Raw genomic sequence first — 8286 nt, forward strand, 5'->3', positions numbered from 1 at the left:
CGGGTCAGGGACACAACCAGGTGAGTATCTGACTATTTCTCTATCCTACATGATTTGAAGTCTAGTTTCTAACCATTTCTTCTTCTTATAGGTGCAGGAGGATCAGTAACTACTTACTGTATTTGTATTTTCAAATAAAGTTATTAATTTAAATCTTGGCTTCTGTCTTGACTTCACATATCCCAGTTATGTGGTGCTGGGATGTAACAGGCCAAAGCTTGAATGTAGCATTGGTGCCACCTAGTGTGTAAAAGGTTTAATGGTTGCTCTGAACCTGCACATTGCTTTGCAAGCCTCCTGCAAATATGAAGGTCTGAACAATGTTTGCATATCTACCTGGAACCAAATGGTCATTTGTCAAGTTTTGCTAAAGTTGCAAAAGTGCAGACACTTGCTTTGCTAAATGTGACTAACACTAAATGTCTGCAGTTGTATCATTTCCCAGTGTTTAACTGGGGGAAGGTTAAAATGCCACTTTACAATACTGATGCTTTGGGCCAAATGTGGTTTAAAATCATGGCTGTTACTACCTAATGTAGCATCCTGACTGTAGCCTGGCAAACGCCCTTTAATGTCTCCAAGAACTGCATCAAGCTAAAACGACTCCAGAGCTCTGGCATTTAAAACACTTTTGGGGGGAAAAACAGCCTGACAAATGATGCAATGCTCAGTTTAAATGACTGCTTCCAAGTGGCTGGATAAATTACTTAATGTCTGTCCAAACACTTAGTTTAAAAGGTTTTAAACCAAGTGTTTGGACAGACATCGTGGTATGAGCTGTAGTTCTGAGATCAATCTTAAATCCCTGACTCTGTGCTGGTCTGTTTAAAATTTATTGTATCTGATAATCCAGATAACTTGGGTCCCTGGTGACATTGTCCTCAAAGAACATCAGCCCTTACGAACAGACACCTGCAGTTTATTCAAGTCGCTTCATGTTCACTGACTGGGTAAAAGATCTTCATAATTTATGTAATTAAAGACAGTTTTAATGTTGCACAACTTCATGTAATTTGATTTACAGTTAAAATATTTCCTTGGCTGTCTCTGCTCTGATATTAAAAACATGTTTTATATAGTGATCAAACCCTGTGCATACTGCAGGAACGTCGGTCTTCTCTCTCTCTCTCTCTGGTGGACCAGCACACCACTCGTCTAGTTACCATGTGTCACCACAGGGAGGCGCTGCAGGGAGGGGTCTTGGTGTGCACTGGCAGGAAGTGAGTCAAAGTGATAAACTTCACAGGAGACTCGTCTTAATATTTCTAAACCTTTCTTGGGGGGGAAAGAGATTAAATGACACCAAATCACTAATGATGCAACATGCAGGATTGTTTTGATATTGATTTACATAAAGTTTTCACCTCAGGAGAAAATGGGTCAGAGAAACATGTATCACATGCAAGTCTTGTACTTACCTTTTTTCCATGTCATGTGAATGGCGAGAGCTCAGGTGTTGGAGCAGGTTCATTTCAGGGTCGTTTCTTTTTTCCCCGGCTCCTATCAGCGTGACACATGGTGGTGCCAGCTGAGGTTTTTTTTTTTTTTTGTTTGTTTTTTTTGTTTTTTTTTTAAGTAAAGCACCTGAAAGGAGAAGCAGCAGTACAGGTGTGATGAAGCTTCCTTCAAAGCAGACCTGGGGGGGGGGAACGTCCCGTCTGTCTCCTGTATTTATGATCATATTGTCAGAGCTGAGGTGGAGAGATGATTCATCTCGCAGTGAACAGGACACAACACAGTTTCATCTTTAGCTGCCACTTCAGAAGAATGAACCTCACCTCTTGTTTGTTTTTAACCTTTCCACATTATGTAAAATAATTTTAATTAATTCAATTTTTATGTTTTTCATTGCGTTAAAACTGTCAGAAACGTAGAAGACGTTATTTTGTGCAGACACTCAGGATTTTTTTTATTTGACAAACTCAACACTTTGACGGGGTTGTCAGCTGAGTTTTAACATTTAAGGACATTTAAAAATGAATCTGTTGCCTGTTATTCATTGACATATTAATTTATATATTTTACTTGTCTGATTACTTCACTTTGTCAGTTATTGGCCTCCGTATGAAGAAGTTCTGTCGAGTTCATTTAGACTACATTAGTGTCCTAGGGTTCAGAGGACGTGGGTATTTATAGTCAAGACAGTTCCAATAAAAGATACAATCAAGATGCCTTATGGGAAATGTAGGAGCTACAGTTCTTGAAGCTTGAGCTATAAGGAAATCTGCTGTGATTATGATCATCCCGTCTGTTTTATTGAGCAAAAAGAAAACTGATGTACCACTGCTCATTTTCATAATCAATATACGTTCATGTTTATAAAAACATGATATGACAGTATAATGTTTGTCCTTGGGATGTGAACATTATCCAAGGTGAACAAGTGAAAGCAAAACAAAATAAAGTAATAAAAAAATAAATTAGTACACAAATAATTCAATATTTATATTAAGTGAAAAGGTAGTCCAGGAGTAGTAATTTTCTACCTTGATCTTCCCTCTTAGATTTCATTTCTTAAACCTCTCGTTTCCCTGTCCCCTCCTCTCACTCATTTACTCCTCAAATTGAAAGAAACAGTGTGTAAAAAGGATAAAGAAAGGATAAAGCAGTATGGCTAATGAATGAAAGAAAACTACACTGAATGGTTTCAAATGAGCGACTTCCTCCACTGAACATATCTAAGACCCATAGTCGGTTAATTGGCTGTACTTTGCTGTTCTGACCACATGAGGGCGCCACACCTTCAGGTTAGGAAGGAGCCCACTGAAATATAAGATGAACCACATGTACTGGCTGCAAAGTAAAGAAGCAACATAACCCGTTGGGTTTGATTAAGTTAAATTTATTAGATGGTAAGGAGGGTAAGAAAGGTAAACAAAGTGGGAATAACTATAACAAGGGAAAAGGGCAAAGGGATGCTTCTTAAATCAAAAAGGAACTAGGACAGAAAGGACTCAAACTTTTTAAATTTTTGTTTTGTTTATTTATTAGTTTTATATATATATAGTGATTATTTTATTTTATTTGTTTATATTATTTGAAATTATTTCACTTTTAAAGTTGTTTATATTTCAGATTGTACAATTTAAAAACCCAAGACAGCATGGCTTGTTGCCTCAGGGAAATACACTAAACTTTTATAACATCATTGTTGACTTGTTGCTATTTTCTGTGACACTATAAGTTATTTTGTAGATGTTGTTAATTTTTTTTTTTTTTACCATGTGCCATGTTTTCTAATAAACATATTAACGACGGCGTGCACCGATTCACTCAGCTAGTGCGAGCACTTGTGGCGGAGGGATACAGTACTTCAGTGGTTGAAAAAAATGTAGTGCCAAAGGAAAGTGCTGTTTTCACGGGAAGATTAACCGCTGAAAATATTCTACATGAAGCAACATTTAAATAGATATTGGATTGTTTCTGTGGGCGTTTTTTAAAAGTTTCTAAAAGTTTCCTAACTTTCCTAACTGGGGCTGCGCTCATCGTAATCTACTGCAGGTAATGCACCGAATACTTTGCATAGCAGAAATAGCTGACGGTGGTTGAGTTCAAAGCTATAGGTGGTGACATCTGCGGAGTTATTCTCAGAGGTGTTGTAGCTTCTCAAGAAACAATGAAACTGGTATTAAGCGTCTCTTGACATTGACAGTACACCAGCAGAGGCCCCCAGAGCGTTATACTGTACCATATGGATCCCTGTGATAAACAATAGCTGTCTGGCATTGTAATTAATGACTGATTTAGTCATCACATTATGTGAATGGAGGCATATTAACGCTAACAGTAATCCTGAGGTAGTCGTGGGGGATTGTCCACAGCATTATCAGGGAAATGCAGCTGCTCCTGTGTGGAAATCAAATGGACCTTTACGCTTTGTTTACAGATGCAGTTTGGCAAATGAACAGATAGGAGTCATGTGGGACATTTCACAGGTGACTTCCGGGACAAAAACAGTTCTGTTTCCGATCTTCCAAGCTTTTCTTCAGGCAGGTCTCTGATGCGTCTTCTCAGTTGTTGGGAACCTCTGCTTCCTTTAATGTCCACCCCGTAGGAAAGGTTTAATTTCCCTAACTCTTTCTTTGATACCCAGAGCTGAGATGCGTCCGTGGCCGCGGTGTGATCTCCCTCCGAGCAGTCGATGAAAAAACGTTGTTTTGGTTTTTTTTCTGAGATATTTCCTCCGAGATTTCTGGCGGAGTAGCAGCGGTGACCCTCTTCCTGCATTCATAGCTGTGTTCAGCACTTTCTCGAGGGTCATCAACGTCGACGGAGGGAAACTCATCTGAAGCGCGCCCGAGGACATCCTGCTCTTGGCAGCTCACAAAATGAAGAAAGCTCATCTTCGGGTCAGTGTGCTCTGCCCCAGAAAGAAATTTCCTCCAGAACAGCTGGGGAACGCTTGATTGGCAAGTAGCATCTTTCAAATCCTTTCAGCCAGTTTCCACGAAGCAGCACAGAAATCTTACCCGAGAAAAGACACTTATTCAGAGGGTACGGAAGCTACTGTAGACCACTCTGACTACAACCGCACCTGCTACCTTTTACTGCACAGGTGACAGGAAGATTTGCTTTCAATGATTTGTTCATGATCTCAGGCACAGAAAATACTTCTATCAGTTCAAGATAGGCGCAGAGCTTTGAGGGAACTCATTGACATACATACGTGCTTGCTACATGACTTGATCTCGCAGGGTCTTCACACCAAATCGTGAGGTTTATCCGTTGATTCTCGCTGATTATTTCCGTTCATAATGAACCTCAGAGACTGAACCATCAAATCCAGGGACATCAGACGTTTGACGAAGGCGTGACCCGTTCGTAGACCGCGAAGGCCGAACCGAACCAACCGAGCCGGCCTATGGAGGATTTTCCCTTTGTGTCACCAGCTGTTTCTGCCCTTACTGTGGCATTGCAAAGCACGGCCCCTGTTGCCTAGCAACCTTGACAACACATACATTTTTTTTTAGGTTGCGCCATGACAGATCCAGCCTTCGTCGCCCAGGTAAAGAAAAGGCCGCATTCGAAGGAAGCTTTTTGAAATGGTGCGGACGAGTGATGCAATCGGTCTTCAGATGCAGCCTCCAAAGGATGGAGCCCCTGAATTTTTCCTGCAAAGTGATTGGTTAGCGGAGGGATACAACTTCTGTAGTACACCGGATACAAACAGTACAAATACATGGTAACACCTGCAGGATAAGAGCTATCAAAGAAACTAGATAAAACACAAAGAGAGGCTGCTTATTACTGATATTGTTTGCACCTACAAATATTTAGAAACAAGTTTCTGCTGTTAAAGGTCACGGTGCTGTTGACTTATTAGACTACATTAAAAGGTGAAACTGGGAACCTATGTGGGAAATTGTGCTTATCTCGCCAGTCAGCTTATGTATAACCAACAATATAGTGTCGCACTGGATACACAAGTTCAACACCGCTGTATCTGACTGTGTGAAGCAATATATTTTAGGCAGCAGATAACAGAGGCTAGAGATGGCGGCCAAAAAAATATTGTTAAAGTTTCTTTTATCCCTGATGCGACGAAAGCTTACCTAATGTGTAACTATTACAACACTGGTCTTCCTCTTTTTCTTTTGCATTTTCATCTAATAGCATCTGCTGCTACTGAACACAGGACAGGAGGGGAGAGGTGCGAGGAACTTTGTTAAACTCTGTGTTCCTGTGGGCGGCCATGTTGTTACTCAGCTAGCAGCTAACAAGGGCCAAGAAACGTATGTAAAATAAAGCCGACAGGTCGATGTTTAACAAGCTGGAAGTGGAGTCGGAACAGGCCCAGGTCTATGGACGCCAGCCATCTCGCCTGCTCTGCCTGCTCCAGCAGTGTCGTCTTGCTGCTCAGGCTCCAGGTGCTGATGGGAACAGATGTGTTTTCTGAGGCCAAGAAAAGGAGCCGTTTAACAATGTACTACATGGATAAAGACGTTTTTTGTCGATACAAGAAGGAAGTTTAAAAGGAAGAAAGGAAATCTCGTCTGTTCCGTTGGTTAATATTTTCTTAAAATTCAGACTCTTTCTCAAAATATTTCCTTTTCCTCAATGGCCCTGAGATAATAACAAAATGTGTTGAAAGGAAGTTTCTCTTCGTTATCTTGACTCCGGTTTTTCATCATAGTATTTTCTTTCTCTTTATGTGATTTTTTTTTTTTCTATGTGATTTTGCTTATTTTGCAAACAGAAACACAGTTTTATTATTTGTTTCATGTTCTCAAAAAAAAAACCAAACAGGATTTTGTCTCTAACAACGCATCAAATCAGCAAATAACATTCAGCTACTTCACTCATTAAATTATTCACTGCTGAGCTGTGCTGTAATCATTCTCTCCAGATTCATTTTTGACACATTGCATTAGGGTAGTGCAGTGTGAATGAGTAACTGCTTCCTCTGTAATGGCCTGTATCACTGTGCCATTACCTACAAATGACCTCTAGAGGGCGCAACGGCACAGACAGTGAAAACACCTCTATGACCTACTGCCAAAGGGGAACTCATAACTGGACTGACAAATGCGAACTTAGCCGAGTTAAAAGCTAGTGTTTGGTACATTATAATAAGACACAGTCTCCTGGTTCTATAAGTTGTGTTGAATTCAGAGTTTTAAAACTTAAAATTAAGCCGTTCTCTGAAGTTTTGGACCTAAACTTCCTGCTAAAAAACCTCCAAAACTCAACCTTTTAAAATTAATTCAAATTAAAAATCTTGCTTTCACTCCGTCATCTCTTCACTACTTTCCCCTCTTTCTCCTGTTTATGTGTTTGCATTTAAAAATTGCCCTCCATATCAAATGTTTGATTTTCTCCTAAAGGAGCATCTCACCAATCTCTCACATGAAGTTTAACTCACCGTGAGAAGCGCCGCTTGTCCCGTGGAAACAGTCGTGTGATGATTTTAGAGGAAGCTTTCGAGCATTTAAAAAAATAAAAATAATAACCCTGATGATGTCATCACAGTTTATCCTGCAGTATAAATTAAAGGTGCAAGGTTTTAAAGAAATGAGACGTGGGAGATGTAGGATCCAGTGTTTTTGAAGCTTGACTGGCACTAGAAACTAAAGATATCTCGAGTCATTTAAAAAATAAAATAAAATAGAAAATAAAAAGAGGTGTCTCTTGTGACTCCCCTAACTTTATTGAGTTGCCCTTTAAAGCACTCACCCGTGTAAAAAGTGCAGTGTAAATGTCTATCGCCAACTTAAATATTATGTGCATCTCTGCAAGTGAAAACCTCCTAAAGTCAACGTCTTTACTTTGTTGTTGTGTCTCTCTCAAACAACAGATCTTGATCTCAGCGAGACGTCCTGATTAAACAAAGCTTAACGAAGTAAAGACACATCAAGAGGTGGCAGGAGTCTTTGAAAATGTAGCTGGAGCCACATTTAGCTCATGCTGGTTTTTTTAGTTTGTTGTGGATGCTATTTTGTCTCTCCATTGATGACGACAAAGGGAAATAAATATTTCAATTAAACACGGCTTTCTATGAGCAGGTTTTTGATTTAATCCGTTTCATAAAAATAAATAAAATTCAGAGACAAAAAGAGAAGATGTAAATCGGATCTCCTACATCTTATCTGTAGGCATCAAACAGACCTGGCCTCTGCACACCCCCCCCCCCACTAATGTAAATATTAATGTAAATATCAGCACGTGCGATTCCCGGGACGAGGTGTCAGTCAGTGCAGGGACGGGGGAAACATGGCTGTGCATTCGATAAGCAGCACACTCCGCAGAAGCTGCGCTGCGAGTTGTGTCTCTGCATCCATGTGTAAATATCAAAATCGTCAGCAAAATCGACTCCGCTTTGTTCGTATCAAATTGTCTCTGTGCGAGTGCAAGTGCGAGCCAAATGAAAAATTCAGGACCTTATTTACCGCTGCCGCCACCGTGTATGAGGGGAATAATAAATAAATCCACAGCAAACGTCTTACGAAGATTTAATGTACATTTATTCTTAACACGTGGAACATATAGTATAAAGATTTCATACTGAATAAATGATATTCATTAAGCCAAAAAAAGGAAAAAAGAGGAATTTACATCAAGTTTTTAGCTACATCATCTGAAATACAAATATGCAGAATCCGCATCACTGGAAAAAAAAAAAAAAAAAACAAAATAAACAAAATTAAAATGGTTTCTTCATCAAGGTCTAGTTTGTCATTTATGAAGGAGCTCAAATGGAACCGCAGACATGATTTTTGTTATATTCTCTACACCCAGACTGGAGACAAACTGAAACTTGAAAGTTGTGTTTGTTGGGGGGGAGGGAGG

At 39.7% G+C, this 8286-nt stretch overlaps 1 protein-coding gene across 1 annotated transcript in view; it reads left to right on the plus strand.

The window, feature by feature from the left end:
* The window catches only part of LOC111660083 (uncharacterized), a 10730-nt gene that overhangs the window by 1217 nt on the left and 1227 nt on the right, over positions 1–8286 (plus strand). The gene's annotated exons all lie outside the window — the stretch shown is intronic.

Source organism: Seriola lalandi, unplaced genomic scaffold, assembly GCF_002814215.2.
Source record: "Seriola lalandi dorsalis isolate HSWRI2012SDOR001 ecotype SW California unplaced genomic scaffold, Sedor1 jcf7180002054505, whole genome shotgun sequence".
NCBI lineage: Eukaryota > Metazoa > Chordata > Actinopteri > Carangiformes > Carangidae > Seriola > Seriola lalandi.